This window comes from Schistocerca cancellata, chromosome 1 (assembly GCF_023864275.1).
Source record: "Schistocerca cancellata isolate TAMUIC-IGC-003103 chromosome 1, iqSchCanc2.1, whole genome shotgun sequence".
NCBI lineage: Eukaryota > Metazoa > Arthropoda > Insecta > Orthoptera > Acrididae > Schistocerca > Schistocerca cancellata.
In genome coordinates this window covers 533936872-533959352 of record NC_064626.1, presented here as the reverse complement: position 1 = coordinate 533959352, position 22481 = coordinate 533936872, and positions in this window count along the sequence as shown.

The window sequence follows — 22481 nt, the reverse complement described above, 5'->3', positions numbered from 1 at the left end:
AACGCTGTTGCAGAGGCAACGGAAAAAGCATGCGAAGTTCAGAAGAACGCGAAATCCCGAAGATTGGCTAAAATTTGAAGACGTGCGAAATTTGGCACGGACTTCAATGCGAGATGCCTTTAATAGGTTCCACGAAGAAACATTGTATCGAAATTTGGTAGAAAATCCGAAGAAATTCTGGTCGTATGTAAAGTACACAAGCGGCAAGACGCAGTCAACACCTTCGCTCCGCAGCGCCGATGGTACTGTTACCGACGACTGTGCCGCTAAAGCGGAGTTACTGAACGCAGTTTTCAGAAATTCCTTCACCAGGGAAGACGAATGGAATATTCCACAATTTGAAACACGAACAGCAGTTTCTTAGAAGTAGATACCTTAGGGGTTGCGAAGCAACTCAAATCGCTTGATACGGGCAAGTCTTCAAGTCCAGATTGTATACCGATTAGGTTCCTTTTAGATTACGCTGATACAATAGCTCCCTACTTAGCAATCATATACAACCGCTCGCTCACCGATAGATCTGTACCTACAGATTGGAAAATTGCGCAGGTCGCACCAGTGTTTAAGAAGGGTAGTAGGAGTAATCCATCGAACTACAGACCTATATCATTGACGTCGGTTTGCAGAAGGGTTTTGGTGCATATACTGTATTCAAACATTATGAATCACCTCGAAGAGAACGATCTATCGATACGTAATCAGCATGGTTTCAGAAAACATCGTTCTTGTGCAACGCACGAAGTAATGGCCGCTATCGACAGGGGATCTCAAGTTAATTCCGTATTTCTAGATTTCCGGAAAGCTTTTGACACCGTTCCTCACAAGCGACTTCTAATCAAGCTGAAAGCCTATGGGGTATCGTCTCAGTTGTGCGACTGGATTCGTGATTTCCTGTCAAGAAGGTCGCAGTTCGTAGTAATAGACGACAAATCATCGAGTAAAACTGAAGTGATATCAGGTGTTCCCCAGGGAAGCGTCCTGGGACCTCTGCTGTTCCTGATCTATATAAATGATCTGGGTGACAATCTGAGCACCTCTCTTAGGTTGTTCGCAGATGATGCTGTAATTTACCGTCTAGTAAGATCATCCGAAGACCAGTATCAGTTGCAAAGCGATTTAGAAAAGATTGCTGTATGGTGTGGCAGGTGGCAGTTGACGCTAAATAACGAAAAGTGTGAGGTGATCCACATGAGTTCCAAAAGAAATCCGTTGGAATTCGATTACTCGATAAATAGTACACTCCTGGAAATGGAAAAAAGAATACATTGACACCGGTGTGTCAGACCCACCATACTTGCTCCGGACACTGCGAGAGGGCTGTACAAGCAATGATCACACGCACGGCACAGCGGACACACCAGGAACCGCGGTGTTGGCCGTCGAATGGCGCTAGCTGCGCAGCATTTGTGCACCGCCGCCGTCAGTGTCAGCCAGTTTGCCGTGGCATACGGAGCTCCATCGCAGTCTTTAACACTGGTAGCATGCCGCGACAGCGTGGACGTGAACCGTATGTGCAGTTGACGGACTTTGAGCGAGGGCGTATAGTGGGCATGCGGGAGGCCGGGTGGACGTACCGCCGAATTGCTCAACACGTGGGGTGTGAGGTCTCCACAGTACATCGATGTTGTCGCCAGTGGTCGGCGGAAGGTGCACGTGCCCGTCGACCTGGGACCGGACCGCAGCGACGCACGGATGCACGCCAAGACCGTAGGATCCTACTCAGTGCCGTAAGGGACCGCACCGCCACTTCCCAGCAAATTAGGGACACTGTTGCTCCTGGGGTAACGGCGAGGACCATTCGCAACCGTCTCCATGAAGCTGGGCTACGGTCCCGCACACCGTTAGGCCGTCTTCCGCTCACGCCCCAACATCGTGCAGCCCGCCTCCAGTGGTGTCGCGACAGGCATGAATGGAGGGACGAATGGAGACGTGTCGTCTTCAGCGATGAGAGTCGCTTCTGCCTTGGTGCCAATGATGGTCGTATGCGTGTTTGGCGCCGTGCAGGTGAGCGCCACAATCAGGACTGCATACGACCGAGGCACACAGGGCCAACACCCGGCATCATGGTGTGGGGAGCGATCTCCTACACTGGCCGTACACCACTGGTGATCGTCGAGGGGACACTGAATAGTGCACGGTACATCCAAACCGTCATCGAACCCATCGTTCTACCATTCCTAGACCGGCAAGGGAACTTGCTGTTCCAACAGGACAACGCACGTCCGCATGTATCCCGTGCCACCCAACGTGCTCTAGAAGGTGTAAGTCAACTACCCTGGCCAGCAAGATCTCCGGATCTGTCCCCCATTGAGCATGTTTGGGACTGGATGAAGCGTCGTCTCACGCGGTCTGCACGTCCAGCACGAACGCTGGTCCAACTGAGGCGCCAGGTGGAAATGGCATGGCAAGCCGTTCCACAGGACTACATCCAGCATCTCTACGATCGTCTCCATGGGAGAATAGCAGCCTGCATTGCTGCGAAATGTGGATATACACTGTACTAGTGCCGACATTGTGCATGCTCTGTTGCCTGTGTCTATGTGCCTGTGGTTCTGTCAGTGTGATCATGTGATGTATCTGACCCCAGGAATGTGTGAATAAAGTTTCCCCTTCCTGGGACAATGAATTCACGGTGTTCTTATTTCAATTTCCAGGAGTGTACAATTCTCAAGGCTGTCGATTCAACTAAGCACCTGGCTGTAAATATTACGAACAACTTCAGTTGGAAAGACCACATAGATAATATTGTGGGGAAGGCGAGCCAAAGGTTGCGTTTCATTGGCAGGACACTTAGAAGATGCAACAAGTCCACTAAAGAGACAGCTTACACTACACTCGTTCGTCCTCTGTTAGAAAATTGCTGCGCTGTGTGGGATCCTTATCAGGTAGGATTGACGGAGGACATCGAAAGGGTGCAAAAAAGGGCAGCTCGTTTTGTATTATCACGTAATAGGGGAGAGAGTGTGGCAGATATGACACGCGAGTTCGGATGGAAGTCATTAATGCAAAGACGTTTTCGTCGCGGCGAGATCTATTTACGAAATTTCAGTCACCAACTTTCTCTTCCAAATGCGAAAATATTTTGTTGAGCCCAACCTACATAGGTAGGAATGATCATCAAAATAAAATAAGAGAAATCAGAGCTCGAACAGAAAGGTTTAGGTGTTCGTTTTTTCCGCGCGCTGTTCGGGAGTGGAATGGTAGGGAGATAGTATGATTGTGGTTCGATGAACCCTCTACCAAGCACTTAAATGTGAATTGCAGAGTAATCATGTAGATGTAGATGTAGATGTAGAAATAAGAACAGCGAGAGACGTAGCATCGTAATGGTGGATCACGTAGCAGATGACGGTAAGAGAAGGCAGCAAAATAATCCATGTCGGAAGCAGCAACGAGGACGTCAAAAGCAGACTAGGCCTGGAAAAAAGGGCATTCCCGTTTAAGAGGAGTCTACTAGCATCAGACATAGGCATCAATTTGGGGAAGAAATTTCTGAGTATATACGTTTGGAGCCCAGCATTGTATGCTAGTGAAACATGGACTGTGGGAAAACCGGAAAAGACGAGAATCAAAGAATTTGAGATGAGGTGCTGTACACGAATGTTGAAAATTGAATGGGTTGATAAGGTAAGGAATGAGGAGGTTCTGCGCAGAATCGGAGGGGAAAGGAATGAGCGGAAAACTCTGACAGGGAGGAGGGACAGGATGATAGGACATCTGTTAAGACACGAGGGAATGACTCTCATAGTACTAGAGGGAGCTGTAGAAGTAAAAAACTGTAGAGGAGGAAGATAGAGATTGGAACACATCCAGCAAATAATGGGGACATAGGTTGCAAGTGCTACTATGAGATGACAAAATGGGCACAGGATTCTGCGCAGAACCTCCTTATTTCTTACCGTATCAGTCCACCTAATTTTTAACATTCGTCTGTAGCACACATTTCAAACTCAAATTCTTCAATTTTCTTCTGTTCTGGTTTTCCGACGGTCCAAGTTTCACATCCATACAATGCTGTGCTCCAAACGTACATTCCCATAAATTTCTTCTTAAATAAAGGCCTATGTTTCATACTAGTATTCTCTTGGCCAGGAATGCTCTTTTCGCCATTCATTACTGGTCTGCTTTTGATGTCTTCCTTGCTCGGTCCGTCACTGATTATTTTACTGCTTAGGTAGCAATGTTCCTGAACTTCAAATAGTTCGAGGCCATCAACCCTAATGTTCAGTTTCTCGTTCTTCTCATTTCTGCTACTTCTCATTACTTCCTTCCATTTATTCTCGATCCATATTCTATACTCATTAGACTGTTCATTCCATTCAGCAGATTATGTAATTCTTCTTCACTTTCACTTAGAATCGCAATGTCATCAGCGAATCGAATCATTGATATCCTTTCACCTTGAATTTTAATTCCATCCTGAACCTTTCTTTTATTTCCATCACTGCTTCTTCGAGGTATAGATTGAATAGTAGGGGCGAAAGACTGCATCCCTGCGTTACGCCGTTTTTAATCCGAGCGCTTCGTTCTTGTTCGTCCAGTCTTATACATATTCTATCCATCTCTCCCTGTAGCTTACTCCTACTTTTTGGTCAAATGGCCATGATAGCTCAACTTGATAGTGGTCATTTCTTGTGTATTTCTTTCATATTACGTTTCGGCCGCTGTCGTCAACCATATTTTTCTTTCTGTTCTCTTTCGTGCAGCACCCCAGCACAAACGGTAATATGTGATATCCCATTATATGATCGCTCGCCTGCATTGGTCTCATCATTGTCAGGCCAACTTTCTAGAAATTCTTCGTAAACGTCCCAAAAGAACGTTCCAACAACGTCTTCCATCTCGTTTTCGTCAGACACTTTCTCCATTTGCTCACTAAAAGACTCTGGTGTATAGCAAAGGCAAAGGCAAAGGTCTCGAGTTCGAGTCTCGGTCCGGCACACAGTTTTAATCTGCCAGGAAGTTTCAGATCAGCGCACACTCCGCTGCAGAGTGAAAATCTCATTCTAGTTACAGTCTAACCAGCGCCATAGACGCGAGGTGCAGCTCATACGCAAGGATCGGTTGATTACAAAAGATGCAGGTCATCACCATCATCATTTTGTTCCGTCCCATCGTGCCCAACGCCTCTTTGACTACTCTGAATCTTTTATCTCCGGCCAGAGTGGCCGTGCGGTTCTAGGCGCTACAGTCTGGAGCCGAGCGACCACTATGGTCGCAGGTTCGAATCCTGCCTCGGGCATGGATGTGTGTGATGTCCTTAGGTTAGTTAGGTTTAATTAGTTCTAAGTTCTAGGCGACTGATGACCTCAGAAGTTAAGTCGCATAGTGCTCAGAGCCATTTGAACCATTTGAATCTTTTATGCTTTCGTAGAGAGGCGGCCAAAGACGGATACTGCAACGTTTTGCGCTCGCATTACACTTCAGTCGAATAAATGGGGTTCAGATCTCTCGCCGCGCGGAATTAGCCGAGCGGTCTCAGGCGCTGCAGTCATGGACTGTGCGGCTGGTCCCGGCGGAGGTTCGAGTCCTCCTTCGGGCATGGGTGTGTGTGTTTGTCCTTAGGATAATTTAGGTTAAGTAGTGTGTAAGCTTAGGGACTGATGATCTTAGCAGTTAAGTCCCATAAGATTTTCACACACATTTTTTTGAACATCAGATCTCTCAGCACTTCGCTTCGTTTAGTGGCACATGCACGCACTTACACACAAACACACACACAACACACACACACACACGGACACACGCACACACGCAAACACACAAAACAGTAACAACATAAATAAATCTTAAACGTATACAACTTTGTAATTTTTGACTAGGACAAGTTTCTGAACGAAGGAAAACGTCCTAGTAATAAATTAATATGATTTCAACTGTAATAAATTAATATTGTGCCAATTCTCCGGTTCCTTCCACGGTTTCGGGAGGTTTCCCTTGGTTGCTAGGCGAATGCCGGAACTGATAAGCGTCCCCATTTATCAGACAATAAGAAATTCAGCCTTCAGTTGCAAGGTAAATATTTTTTTTACTTTACCTAGGTTTCGATGCCAATAATGGTATCTTCTTCAGAACAACCTTACGTGTGACCGTTATTCCTGGCCCGGCGTAGTTCCGTCTACGTTTTTTTATTGTTTTTAGTACTGACAGAGATAATCTTATGATTATGCGTCTTTATTCTGTATTAGTTTTACTTTGTGACATGGCCAATGTTTGGCCCTCAAAATAATTTAATTTTTGTTCTGAAGAAGATACCATTATTGGCATCGAAACCAAGCTAAACTAAAAAAAAAATTACCTTGCAACTGAAGGCTGAATTTCTTATTGTCTGAACAATTCACTGTTGCTGAAGCGCAGCATTACGTTAAAGACAAATGTTGATGGTGTTAGGACAGCAACCAGCCACAAATTTACTTTGAGTTCCTTCATTCGAAGGAAACCGTTACCGGTTTTGAATCGTTGTGATTCATCATCAGACGGTTTACACGCTTTCTTTCTTACATTTGGTGTGTTTTTATAGCTTAATTGTCCTAAAATATAAATAAAACATAATTCTAAACACGCCACACACAGATGTGTTGCGTTACAGATTTTCGTTGCATGTGACTTACGTGAAACGCCGGTTTCACACACAACACAAAAACACACACACACACACACACACACACACACACACACACACACATACACACACACGACAAAACTCTGCAGATTGTTTAGCTCCTTGCAGAATAATTGCTTCTCGCCGCTATTACCTTTCTATCTGTATTGCACCGAAAATATCTGCACATCATAGCAAATGTCGACGGTATGCACCTTATGCCTTATTTGTAAACAAATTCGATCCATTCGCCCATTGTTTTTGATGTTGTATGCCCACTTTACTCTTCGGCCTCAAAAATGGTTCAAATGGCTCTAAGCACTATGGGACTTAACATCTAAGGTCATCAGTCCCCTAGACTTATAACTACTTAAACCTGACTAACGACATCACACACATCCATGCCCGAGGCAGGATTCGAACATGCGACCGTAGCGGTCGCTCGGCTCCAGACTGTAGCGCCTAGAACCGCACGGCCACTCTGACCGGCCACAAATGCAGGATGCTTTTCGATCGGTACCCCTGGGATTTGCAGTGGGATGATAGAGGCTAGCATGAGTGAGTTGTTTGTAGGAATCTGGAACATTCTATAATAATTAGTACTGGAATACTTTAGTAAATAACTTTTACTTAACATTGTCCTCCTACTGCACTCCAAGAACATAACTAATAATAACTATCTTTCTTGAATACAAATGACTCATTAACAAACATTAACTGGATGATACAACAAGCAAGATAACACAATTCTGGTATTACGTGCGTAATACATGCGCGAACTAGAGGCTGCGAACCTAGCGAGCTGAAAGCTGTTCTGATCTGACTTCGCTCACGACCTGTAGCTGACTCGGCCGGTGCGATATGCAACTCTCTGTCCGTGACATACGGCGGCGCTGCAAGCGCCAGCGAGTCAAGAGAGGTTGCAAGTGTTGGACAATTTTCGATTGTCGCAACCTCTAGTGTGGTGTCTAACGTTGACACCTTACGGTCAGTGTGCGTCTTTTACTTCATTCTACTCAGTCGACATACTATATCTAACGATATTAGTTACGTAAAAACTGAAAAAACTTTTTCATACTTAGCATTTCTACTTTATTCTTGTTTTGTTACGTTGTTGTTGTTGTTGTCGCCGCTGTTGTCGTTGTCGTGGTCTCCAGTAGGAAGACTGGTTTAATACAGATCTCCACACTACTCTAATCTGTACAAGCCTCTTCATCTCCGAATAATTACTCCAACCTATATCACTTTGTTGCTGCCTACTGTATTCATCTCTTAATTTACCTCTACAACTCCTCCTACCCCCGCCCTCTCTCTCTCTCTCTCTCTCTCTCTCTCTCTCTCTCTCTCTCTCCCTCTGTGTGTGTGTGTGTGTGTGTCTTCCCTCCAACAGTAAATAGGTGATCCCTTGATGTCTCAGAATGTCTCCTGTCAGCCAATCGCATCTTATAGTCAAGGTAGTCAAGTTATGCCACGAATTTCCTTTCTTCACATTTCGATTCAGTACTTCCTCATAGGTTACATGACCCACCCATCTTATCTTCAACATTCGTCTTGAGTACCTCATGTCAAAAGTTTCTGTTCTCTTCCTGTCTGAACTGTTTACCGCCCACGTTTCACTTGCGTACATGGCTACATTCCACACAAATATCTCCAGAAAAGCCTTCGTAATACTTCAATCTATATTCGATGTTAACAAATGTCTTTTCTCCAGAAATACTTTAATGCCATTGCCGGTTTACATTTTGTATCCGCTCTACTTCGGCGAAAATTAGTTATTTTACTGCCCAAATAATAAAAATCATATAATACTTTCAGTGCCTCATTTTGTAATCCGATTCCGTCAGCATCGCCTGATTTAACACGACTACATTCCTTTACCTTTGCATTGATTTTGTTGATGGTTGTCTGATACCCTCCTCCTAAGACACTGCCAGTCTGTTCAATTGCCCTTCAAAGTCTTTTACTGTCTCCGACACAATTACAAAGAAGTCGTTGGCAAACCTCAAAGTTTTTATTACTTCTCCCAGAATTTCAGTTCCTTCTCCAAATTTTTCTTTGGTTTCTTTTACCGTCTGCTCAGTGTACGGATTGAATAACATCGGGGATTGGCTACAGCTCTGTCTCACTTCCTTCTCAATCCGTACTTCCCTTTCACGCGCCTCGACTCTTATAACTGCTGTCTGGTTTCTGTAAGAGTTGTAAATAAACTTTCTCTCCCTGTATTTTACGCTTGTTACATTCAGAACCTGAATGAGTATATCGAGGCGACACTGTCAAAAGCTTTCTCCAAATCTACAACAGCTATAAACGTAGTTTTGCCTTTCCCTAACCTATCTTCCGTATTGCCTACTTTGTTCCTACATTTCTCCAGAATCCAAAATATTCTTCCTCGAGGTCAGCTTCTACCGGTTTTTCCATTCTTCTGTAAAAAATTCGTGTTAGTAATTTGCACTTATGAGTTGATAGTTTGTTAATATTCACACCTGTCAGGACGTGCTTTCTTTGGAATTGGAATTACTGCATTCTTGTTGAAGTCGACGTCATTTTGACTGTCTCATAAATGTTGCACGCCGGGTGGAATACTTCTGTTATAGGCGAGCTCTCCCATTGGTATCAGTAGTTCTCAAGGAAGGTTCTATTCCAGGGGATTCATTTCAACTTAGGTATTTCAGAGCTCTGTCAGATCCTCCCCACAGTATCATATCTTCTATCTCATCTTAACCTATGTCGTCTTCTCTCTCTGCAATACTGTCTTCAAGTTCTTGTCCCCTGTATCTATAGATCTACATTCTCTTTTCACCTTTGAACTTGCCCTTCTCTGCTTAGGACTAGTTTTCCATCTGAGCTCTTGATATTCGTACAACTGCATCTCTTTCCACTCAAGACACCTTTAACTCACCAGTAGGCGGTATCTATCTTTCTCCTTGTGGTACTTATGGTTCTATATCTTTACAGTTGTCTTCTAACCATTTCTACTTAGCCATTTTGCACTTGCTGTCATTCCAATTTTTAGACATTTATATTACTTTTCGTCTGCTTCTTTTATTGCATTTTTATATTTTCTCTGTTCATTAGATAAATTCAACGTCTCCTGTAATATCCAAGAATTCCTACTACGCCTTTTTTTCTTTTACTTACTTGATACTCTGCCACCTTCTATATTTCATCTGTCAAAGCTACTCATTCATCTTCTACTGTATTCTTTTTTCCCTGTTTCAGTCAGTTGGTACCTAACACTGCCTTTGAAACTCTCTATAACCTCTGGTTCTTTCCACTGATCTAGTTTCGAACTCCTTAATCTCTTACCTTTTTCGCAATTTATTCAGTTTTGATCTACAGTTCGCAACCAATAAATTGCCCACATCTCGTGGTAGTGCGGTAGCGTTATCGCTTCCCACGCCCGGGTTCCAGGTTCGTTTCCCGGCGGGGTCAGGGATTTTCTCTGCCTCGTGATGGCTGGGTGTTGTGTGCTGTCCTTAGGTTAGTTAGGTTTAAGTAGTTCTAAGTTCTAGGGGACTGATGACCGTAGCAGTTAAGTCCCATAGTGTAACAAAAAAAAAACCAATAAATTGTTGTCAGAGTCAGCATCTGCCTCTGGAAATGTCGTTTTAAACCTGGTTCCCAACTCTCCATCTTACCATTATGTAATCACTTATAATTAAATGAAATGTGTGTACGACGCATTTAGACAGGAGTGTATTTTCGGGAAGCTCGGCCGCCTCTTGCGAGACTTTTTATTTGACGCGACTTCTATGATAATTTTGATGAAATGCCGAGGAATTGATAGGTGATTAGATAGAAAGCAGAAATAAAGTACACATAATCCGAGTGGTACTGGTGTTTACTTAACTTTAATCTTTAATGCAGCAAGTCCAATTGTAATCAATAGTTTTGCATTAGGGCTTACTGGATCGCAAAGGTAAAAGCCAGACACCAGTCAAGGAAAGAATTTGCTCAGTGGCATGTTTCGGGTTTTATCCATCATCAGATATTCAGGAGTGATTACTGCACAAAGCGTTTCAAATTGTATGGGAATGTAAGGTAATGTTAGTTTCCCATTCGATTTAAGACGACATTTCTACATGCAGCAATCGCTCCTGGATATCTGATGATTGATAAATTCCGAAACGAATCATGTCAGTGACAAATTCATTGCTTGGCTGATGTCTGACTTTTAACTTTGCGATCCAGTAAGCCCAAATGCAGAACTGCTGACTATTATAGTAATGATCGCCTGCCTCCTGCATAGCTTTCTGTCTCAAATGGTTCAAATGGCTCTGGGCACTATGGGACTTAACTTCTGAGGTCATCAGTCCCCTAGAACTTAGAACTACTTAGACCTAACTAACCTAAGGACATCACACACATCCATGCCCGAGGCAGGACTCGAACCTGCGACCGTAGCGATCGCGCGGTTCCAGGCTGCAGCGCCTAGAACTGCTCGGCCACACTGGCTGGCTTTCTGTCTCATTCCTATACAGTCCAATCGTATTTCAGAAGTCTGTTAGTCAAAGCCTAGTCGTGGTAAACAATGACAGTACATAGAAACTGCGAATTAGGCTGCTAGTGCACTCGAGGAACTCCGCTATGAAACTGAGCGACATCGGTGTTGCGTCCTCCTTACGCTGTCTTCCTGGTGGCTCTGCTCGAGCGTCCAGCAGGTGGTGCGGCTACAAGCCGGCCACGGCTTGGAGAGGCCGTCGCATTGTTTACCGCCAACGTTACGAGGCATTCTCAATAGTGGGGTATCGATAATGTACGACACCACAGAAAACAACACAACACCCAATCGCAGAGCGGTGAAAATCTCCTAGCCTGCAGGGAATCGAATCCGGGACCCTCCCATGGCATTCAGGCACACTTGCCATGCAGCTACGGATGCAGACCTCTCGTAGATAACAATACCTTCCTCTCTTTGTCCTAAGTAACACTGCACAGACACAGCCGAAAAGTCTGTTTATTTTCGTATTTTAAGTATTTTGTAGGATGACACGGCAGACACCCAGAAAGATCGTAATAGCACACCAGCCAGGAGCTTACATATTTGTCTGGAATAATTTGTAATTACATTATTATTCGGTGAAGAGCCAGTGTACACCACTGGCTATTTAACTAAAATACTCAGAAAATATCTCTGAATTATCTCTGGATTTTTGGCGGTAGTGTTCGCTTTCACTTTGTACATAGAGCCCACTTTTTGACAGTCCATCCGCTCACAATTTCGGATAATTCAGCTTCTCACCAGTAAATTCCGTTGTAAATTGAGATAATGTGAAGCAGTGGTTTTCCAGATAATTTGCAGGTGCTCATTGTGCACATCCGTTTGCCGCTCCTTGATGTACGCCATTGCCTTGCTTTTCTTCCGCTCATTGTTACACGTTTCACCATGCAGATTAAAAAGGTTTCTTTGAGAAATGGAATCACTCACGGTAAATCGCAATCAGCGGGACCGGTAGTTTCAACAGGCATTTTAACTATCACTCAAAGAGAAAGCCAACGCAATTTGAGCAAATATCTCTCTCGCGCACGAGGCATGTGCGCTCGTATTTTCCAACCAGTCCACCGTTACTACGGAGACGCGCCTTGTGGAGACTGACTCCGGCTGTGAGTGAGTGGGCGCGAGTCTGGTGCGGACTCTCCCCGGCTAAGGTGTCGATTGCAGCCGCGCGTCGGGCCGCGCTGCACAATGGGTGCCAGCGCCACGCGACATCGCCACCAAGCTTCCGCCACCCCCCTCTGTCTACCAGCTGGCAAGCGCTCCCGCCTACCTTCCGTAGACGGTGTGGACGTTAGGCCAGAGTTACAGATAGACTGCTCACGCCCCTTTCTCTGCCGTATTAACGTTAGCAACCAATGGCGAACACACGAGGTGGAGGACAAAAAGAGAAGTTTTTGTAATAGATACTACTATATAAAGACAAGTTGTTACAAAAATTCTCGAAACGTTCTTTACCAACTTACTTCACATTTTTATACGATGCTCCAATAAACATTCATATGGACTATAACATATAGAGGGTGGTCCATTATAGCGACCGGGCCAAATGTCTCACGAAATAAGCGTCAAACGAAAAAACTACAAAGAACGAAACTCGTCTAGCTTGAAGGGGGAAACCAGATGGCGCTATGGTTGGCCCGCTAGATGGCGCTGCCGTAGGTCAAACGGATATTAACTGCGTTTTTTTTTTAAATAGGAACCCCCATTTTTTATTTCATATCCGTGTAGTACGTAAAGAAATATGAATGTTTTAGTTAGACCACTTTCTTCGCTTTGTGATAGATGGCACTGTAATAGTCACAAACGTGTAAGTTCGTGGTATCACGTAACATCCCGCCAATGCGGACGGTACTTGATTCGTGATACATTATCCGTGTTAAAATGGACCGTTGCGGAAAAGGTCGATATCGAGTTGATGTATGGTTACTGTGATCAAAATGCCCAAAAGGCGTGCGCTATGTATGCTGCTCGGCATCTTGGAACGACATCATCCAAGTGTCCGGACCGTTCGCCGGATGGTTACGTTATTTAAGGAAACAGAAACTGTTCAGCCACATGTGAAACGTCAGCCACGACCTGCAACTAATGATGATGCCCAAGTAGGTGTTTTAGCTGCTGTCGCGGCTAATCCGCACATCAGTAGCAGGCAAATTGCGCGAGAATCTGGAATCTCAAAAAACGTCGGTGTTAAGAATGCTACATCAACATCCAGTGCACCCGTACCATATTTCTATGCACTAGGAATTGCAGGGCGACGACTTTGAACGTCGTGTACAGTTCTGCCACTGGGCACAAGAGAAATTACGGGACGATGACAGATTTTTTGCACGCGTTCTATTTAGCGACGAAGCGTCATTCACCAACAGCGGTAACGTAAACCGGCATACTATGCACTATTGGGGAACGGAAAATCCACGATGGCTGCGACAAGTGGAACATCAGCGACCTTGGCGGGTTAATGTATGGTGCGGCATTATGGGAGGAAGGATAATTGGCCCCCATTTTATCGATGGCAATCTAAATGGTGCAATGTATTCCGATATCCTACGTAATGTTCTACCGATGTTACTACAAGATGTTTCACTACATGACAGAAAGGCGATGTACTTCCAACATGATGGATGACGGCACATAGCTCGAGTGCGGGTGAAGCGGTATTGAAAAGCATATTTCATGACAGGTGGATTGGTCGTCGAAGCACCGTACCATGGCCCGCACGTTCACCGGATCTGACGTCCCCGGATTTCCTTCTGTGGGGAAAGTCGAAGGATATTTGCTATCGTGATCCACCGACAACGCCTGACAACATGCGAACATTACGGAACGAGAACTACTCGCTGTTGAGAGGAATGTCGTTACACGTATTGCCAAATGCATTGAGGTTGACGGATATCATTTTGAGCATTTATTGCATTAATGTGGTATTTACAGGCAATCACGCCGTAACAGTATGCGTTCTCAGAAATGATAAGTTCGTAAAGGTACATATATTACATTGGAACAACCGAAATAAAATGTTCAAACGTACCTACGTTCTGTATTTTAATTTAAAAAACCTACCTGTTACCAACTGTTCGTCTAAAATTGTGAGCCATATGTTTGTGACTATTACAGCGCCATCTATCACAAAGCGACAAAAGTGGTCCAACTAAAACATTCATATTTCTGTACGTACTACAGGAAATGTAATAAAATGGGGGTTTCTATTTAAAAAAACGCATTTGATATCCGTTTGACCTATGGCAGCGCCATCTAGCGGGCCACCCATAGCGCCATCTGGTTTCCCCCTTCAAGCTAGACAAGTTTCGTTCTTTATAGTTTTTCTTTTGACGCTTATTTCGAATTTTTACAGAATATTCCAACAAACATTTGGATTGACATTGAAATATATTTTTCATTTTTAATATGCTGAGTCTCCAGTAGGGAAAAAATTCAAGGTGACTCATTTCTACTAGAAACGCGATTGTGACAGTGTTCTGGGATATTCTTGGTGTGTTGCAGGTGGCCTTTGCTGAACACGGGACCACTGTGAATTCCGAAGCCTATATTAAAACTTTGGGTAAGTTGCGTCATGCCCTTTGTGACGTGTTGCTGCTCCTGTTCGTGGGAAAATCACCAAATTTGAGTGGGAGGTGTTCCAGCATCCACCATACAGTCCAGACCTTGCACCGTCTGACTTTCATGTATTTGGTCTCATGAAGAGATTCTTGGTCGGTCAACGCCTTGCGACAGATTCTGGAGTGACATCAGCAGTCCGCAAGTGGCCAACCAAACGGGTTTCTACAAACAGGGCATATTGAAACTTGCACCACGATGGGAGAAATGTGTTGAAAACATTGGTGACTGTAAAAGATCTAAGTTTATTTGTGATTTTTTTCCTTTGTTACCTATTAAACCTTTTGGTGATAAAATTATTGTGCGTCACTTTCCGTTCTTCCCTCGGATAATAACACGTATATGTCATACAATAAATAGCGAAAAATTGTTGGTAAAACTTTTGAAAAATTCTGTACCGATTTACATCAAATTTTTACGTGATACTCTAATAAACGTACGGCCATATGCTACAATTTTTTAAATATGTAGGGTATATGAGCGTAAATGTATAATACGAACATGTTAGCAAATATCTCTAAAAGTTCCTGACCGATTTACCTCAAATTTTGGATCAATTACCCATCTAGGCGAATGAGTTATAAGAATGTGTAGTGTCTGTTCTTTCACGCATGTTCGACAGAACTAATGATCAAGATTTCCAGTGCCATCTCGCAGCAGATAAGCGATTCTCGAGAACTGCAGAGTACATCCTTCACGGCAGCGGAGACACAAGTTAGGGAAGCGAGTATATCTGCTACTTCAAACGAGACATCATACAACAGAATCATTATCCTAATAACAGATAAACTCAGAAGAATTGCATAGAAATTGATAGTTATTTAAGAAAGAATTGGGGTAATTATTCTGATTGAGAAAGGGTATTTTTGGCTCAAAACTGGCTGTTAGAGCTATATGTGGTGTAAGTTCGAGAACCTCTTGTCGACCCCTATTCAATAGTCTGGGAATTCTGACATTGCCGTCACAGAATATATATTCTTTAATGTCGTTTGTTGTTAGCAATATTAGCTTATTCCCAAGAGTTAGCAGCTTTCACTCAGTTAATACTAGGCAGAAACCAACTCTGCATGTGGAATGCACTTCCTTGACTCTTGTGCAAAAAGGAGTGCAGTATTCTGCTGCATCCATTTTCAATAAGCTACCACAAGAACTCAAAAATCTTAGCAGTAGCCCAAACACTTTTAAGTCTAAACTGGAGAGTTTCCTCATGACTCACTCCTTCTATTCTGTCGACGAGCTCCTGGAAGAGCTGAAAAATTAAGCAAATTCCAGTGTCACATTGTTGATTTTCTTTATTTAAACTTACGACTTGTCGCCTGAATATGTTTCTTATATTTCATTTTACCTGTTTCTACTATCGTGCTATAATTTCATGTATTGACTCGTTCCATGACCGTGGAGACTTCTTCTTAATTTGGTCCCACGGAACAATAAATAAATAAATAAAAAAATAAAAGTAACAAAATTAAACCGAAAACTAGCTGCATTGCATTAGTAGTACATAATTTTTCCTCGCAATGAGAACTTCATAATCAGATGATATAATCGAAGTTTACCTGAGAGATAATACATTGAATAATTTTTCCTCCTGCTTGCCTGTCACACCTAGACAGTAGGAGAGTTATTTGTCTAAATACATTTTGAAAGAGCTTAAGATATAGGTGGCATTCAAGTACAAGTCAATATTATGATTAATGTAGCTCCAGTTAGGACTCAGAACATCGGATGCCACGAGTACACACAATAATAGACACTTCCTTACTACGATCGATCTGAACTTTTGCTACATTAATCTGCGACTCAACGACAGAAACTTATTCAGTTCACTTGTTTTCTGAATAATCATTCCAGAAAACATGTTTGAGAAATTCTCCCAAACATCGATTTTCACATTTTGTATTAACTGACAGTAACTTTTTCCCGGCCTTTTTCAGTTGGAAAGAATGCGGAATTTGTTGTGGGACATCGTAGAATATTCCCGCTTCAGGCCCTATAGTTTCATGAAGTTCCGATAGGTGGTAGCGCTATTCGTAGCCTTCAAAATGGCGTTTGTAACAGGTGCGTTGCTAACAGAGCTGTCACTGAGTTACTTTTGGCGGTAAACAGCAGCATCGTAGATATTCATAGGCGCTTCCGGAATGTCTGTGGAGACCTAGCAATGAACGCAAGCACGGTAAGACACTGGACGAGGCGTCTGTCGCCATCGCAACGAGATCGCGCAAACCTGTCCGCTCTCCCGCGTGCCGGCCGGCCGCACACAGCTGTGAATCCTGCAGTGTTGGAACGTGCAGACACTCTCATTTGAGGTGACAGACGGACCACAAGCAAACACCTCCCTGCCTAAGTGGACGTCTCAGAGAATGCTGACACACTCGTCCAGCAGTCCGGGCACTCAACGCAATACACCTGCTGGGTTCATCGCCGCCTAGGAGACCATAAAGAGGAATGAAAGACCAACTGTGCGTAAATGCTTGCACGTTTCGAGGCTGGTCGTGATAATTTTTTGTCGAACATCGTTCTCCCTCATTCACCCGCATCTCGCAGCTTCCGAATTCCATCTGTTTGGCCCTTTCAAGGATGCACTCCGCGGGAGGCAGTACGTTAGTGATGGGGAGGTTATTGACGCAGCAAGACGTTGGGTCCGACGTCGACCAGTAGAGTGGTACCATGCTGGCATACAGCACCCCCTAGTATGGTGGCGTAAGACCGTCGCATTGAACGGAGATTATGTTGAAAAATAGGATTTTGTAGTCAAAATAGTGGCAAATAATATGGTGTATTGGAATCCTGACTGAAACCAACTTAATTTTAGCAACAAATATGTGTTGCATTACTTATTGAACGTCCCTCGTGTAAAACTGTGTAATTTATCTGTTATACGTTTTGTGGTACTTTTTGTAAGTGTGTGTGAGTGAATAAGTATGTATGTATGTGTGTGTGTGTGTGTGTGTGTGTGTGTGTGTGTGTGTATGTGTGTGTGTGTGTGTGTAACTGTTTATCGTTTGGATCATATCAGTCAGGAGTAAAGAGATAAGCTAGCTGCCATTTATTTGAATGAATACATCAGTTCAAGTTGGAAGTTTTTCGTTACAAATGGAATTTAACACATGAGCCGCAGCATTTCAAGTAAAATTAGCCAACGAGGTATTGTGGAGTATGCATTATGTGCTGAGCTATTACATGTTAGTGGCAGTATAGTGTGTTCAGGGAATCTAAATTTATATACAATGTGAGAAGAATAGAGTATATGTACACATTCGTTGATTACGGTGGGAGCACATTGTAAATCAGTGACTGGTAACAATAATCTTGTTGTTTTGTTTGATTGTAAAGAATGCCCTTGTTTACACGCTCTACAAAATTGCATGAAATTGGCCTACCCGAGTCGCGGTAGCAAAGACCGAAGCCATAGACCATAGTAACAGGGCTGTTTTAGCCTGAGGTACGGAAGGTGTTCTGGCGAACAGTCTTCACGGGCGACGTACCTTAAATACCGCGTGGTAGAGGGCAGATAGAGAATTGTGAATAGCTGCTGCACGAAAACTGCGAAAACGGAGTTCCTGTACGTAAGCAGATCGACCGACGACATTTCTGTGGATTTCCGCCATTGCTATCCGAGTCTCTACTGGTATGTGTAGGTAACTGTTCTCCAGTTCGGGCGGTTTTGTTGGCATTTCAGAAATCAGGTGTTGGCCACGATGGAAAAGGAAGAGCAGAATAAGTGAGGAAAAATACGAGCAAGGTCTATTTGATGGAAACGTCTAGCAAAACATTGCACAATGCATTTCAAATCGAGGCATTCGACGGACGGAACGCGACGTCAAGGTCAAGATAAGTCAGGGATGAAGTTATGATGTTGTTATGATGTTGTTGGGGGAGGAGGTGGGTAGTGGAATCGTCTGTTCACATCAAGGGCTACCCTATTCTCGCCGCTCTCACTCATGTCCACTCATGTTACAGAAGATGGTTTTATGCTGTTCTGTCTACATAAGTTTCGTGACAAATTGCAAATATTCGACGATGACTCTGATATTTATTCCCATGCGTGATCTCCCGCAAAAGAGACTAAATGCCTGAAAACGTATAATTATTTAGATTTTACAATACATGGGCAAAGAAGAAGCCTACACTAATGCATAAATAATAACATACAAGGTGACAATTATTGAACTGTATGAAAAACCCGTAAATTAGCTACAAACTACGGCGTGCACACACTTTATTCAACACGTAAACGCCACTAAAGACATTAGGATTTACGTTATGACATGTTCAACATGACTGACATCATTGGCGATGATATGGAGCAGACGAATAGCGAACTTCTGCATGACCCGTTGAGGTGTCGGAACATATACGCTGTCGATGACCTCCTGAATGGCTGTTTTCAGCTGAGCAATGGTTTCGAGGTTGTTGCTGTACACCTTGTCTGTAATAAAGCCCCACAAAAAGGAGTCGCATGTGTCCAGGTCCGAAGAATATGAGGGGCAATCGAGACCCATGCCAGTGGCCTCTGTGTACCCCAGAGCCACAATGCGGTCCCCCGAGTGCTCCTCCAGCACATCGAACACTCTCCTACTTCGATGGGGTCGAGCTCTGTCTTGCATGAACCACATCGTATCGAAATTAGGGTCACTTTGGATAATGGGGATGAAATCATCTTCCAAAACCATCCCGTATCGTTCGGTAGTGACTGTACCAACAGTGAATATCACACTGATTATTCCGTGACTGGACATTGCACACCACACAGTCACCCGTTGAAGACGAAGAACTCGATAGCGAAAAGTGGATTCCCAGTCCCCCAAATGCGCCAATTTTGCTTACTGATGAACCATCCAAATCAAAGCGGCCCGACAACAATAAGGTGCGTGCGCATGCGCATACTAATTTCTATCATGCCCTGTGGCCAACCGCACAGTTTGAACGCAAACCTTTCAAAAGCTATGACGATACTCTTTCATAGAGTTCAATAATCGTCACCCTGTAAATTGATGAAAAATTTTTAATTAAATAACTTTTTAACAATAAGCAAGACATTTCTGTTTATGGAGAAACATACAGGGTGAACACAAAGTTGTAAAATGACTTTTTTTATAATAATATCAATACTTATATATGTGTTTGGAGAGAGAGCGAGATTGATTTTTGAATGAGATTTTTACTTTAAGTCGTAACTTGTACCTGAATTTTGGTTGCTGCCTCCTTGAATGATCAGCTTCTGCACCAGTTGTTGACGTATTGCAATTTGGAGGAAGTTATTGTTCTTTAAGGTATAAAATACGACTCTGTTAGTTACTTGGCCGTATTGCGGATAGCTTTGAGCCCAGAGTTTCGTAGCTTTTCCTACCTAAGGGACCACTGTCGTAAGTAAGTAAGATCAAACAGCAGTCTGCTTTTCGTGAGAAAAGGAGATTGCTTGACACACAAACTTCCTTCAAATTACACGTCCTGCTACATCAAAATTGGTCAGTGGAGTTCAGCACCATACTATTGTACAAGAACATAATCAATTTACTGTAATTAAGAAATTATGAGAGGTTGTTACTTATTGAATGGAAACTATAGAGAATGCATTTCTTTTCCTGTATTTTAGTGTACTTTGAACACTTACAATTCTGTCAATTGACAGACGGCAACGACAATGAAGTTCACCTCCTTTTCCAAAAACAAGATATTCCTAGTCTTCACTTCCAAAAAATTTGTACACATAAATGTTTGGCAACTCTTACACATACTTCACTCGGTTTTATCACTAGAATATCAATTTTCATTAAATATAACAATAAGTTCTGAGCGACGGCCTAGCAACACGCCCACTTTCAACAAGATACAGAGGAACAGTCTTTTTACTTAATCAAATCAGTTGCCTTTTTTTTAGAGTCTATACTCAAAGATCGTTGCGGGGATTGCGCGCTAAAGAGTTTCTTGTTGTCCAGCTGCGCTTCACTTCACTTCAAGTACTTTTTGAATCACATTTACATTTACGGTATTTACATACATTACTGAGCTTCTCAGAATAAAATCAGGCACAAATTAGTTAAAGAAAAAGGGCAGTGAGGCACACATAACATTACAAAGTCTTTACTTACAAAAATTTGTTTCTAAAGAACTACGCTAGTCAAAGCTGTGTGGTTTGTTACAAATGGGAGCTTAACTCATGAAGTTTTTCATGCTTCGTTTATGCCCGCAGCGTAAGAAGGATGGAAGGTGTTCTGCTGTAATTTGTAAGTGCGAGATGTATTCATTGTTCACGAGGTGCATGAAATGAGATGAACTTTTAAAGCGAAACGTTTATTTACTGAACAGCAAAATCTAAACCATTCCTACAGAGGCAGTGCATTCTGTACGGAGTATGATCAGTGATGTGACCTACGTAGTCATTTGGTTCATGTTGGGGTACATTAATAGCCTATCCTAAAACTAAACTGATTCATAGATTCAATTTTTTCCTCATTCTATATAAGTAATGCAACAATTTTTTTCTAAAAGCAGGATGGCTTTATTCATGATTCTAATACATCTTATTATTACTCACTCTTTTAGCTACGAAACCGTAAAATCTCCCTTCAATACGACGGTCTTACGGCATCTTACTGACAGGGCTTGCATGCCCGCATGATATCACTTTACTCGGAGCCTACGTCTTGCTACATCCCTGTCATCCATTTACTGCTTCCCGCGCAGTGCATCCTTCATTAATCAGAAATGGATGTCAGAAGGTGAGAGATCCGGGCTGTACGGAGGGCGAGGAAGAAAAGAGAATAGTCCAGTGAAGTTTCGCGACCTCCTATCGCTGCGCTCACTTGCATTGTCATGGAGAAGGAGATGTTTTATTGTGATCCGTCGATCACCCCCGATGGATGCGTCTGCACATTGCAACATTACAGCTGTGTGCGGCCGGCCGGCAGGCGGGAGGTCCGACAGGTTTGCGAGACCTTCTTGCTATGAAGTAAGACGACTCGTCCAGCGACTTACCGTGCTTTTGTTCACTGCCAGGTCTCCGTAGACATTCCGGAAGTGGCTATGAATATCTGCGATACTGTTGTTTTTCGCCAAAATAAACTCAATGATAGCTGTCTGCTTGACGCGTACGACATTTTGAAGATTATGTATATAGCCACCACCTATCGGTAGGCCTACTTCATGAAAACACAGAGGCTGAAAGGGAATGTTCGACGATATCCCACAACAAATTTCAAATTTTTTCAACTGATTTTGGTGGGAAAAAAAGTGAGTTGCATTACTTATTCAACGCCCCTCGTAATAATTCTTGTAAGGAACTTGGATGCATAAGGTTTTAAGCTGGTTGTTCAATATTTCTTACTGTCTTTGTGATCTTCGGGACTGCGTGGATGTTATTAACCTGAAACTCCAATGGTATGTCTTAAAGCCTTACAGATTCTACACACTAACTTAAATGATACGTTGGTAGCCATTTCTCGCAATCATTTATGTAATTCCGGAGGAATGATATCTTTGTCTTCTAACTTGTTTGTATGCAAGTCTTTTAACGCTCCGTCACACCCTATCTTCCAAACAGACTCCCTTTTGGACTCAGCAGACAGTCCTTTCCCCTCGTAGAGGTCTTGAAGGCACTCTTTCCACCTACGCGATATGTCCTCTGTGATTAACAGTGGAAATTATTTTTTCAATTCTATTGTTACGCCTTTGCTTTTGTATTCTTCATTAATAAATAGATGAAATTACGCCGAAACCAAAGATTATGATAATTTGAGCAAAATATTTGATAATAGAGATGGGATT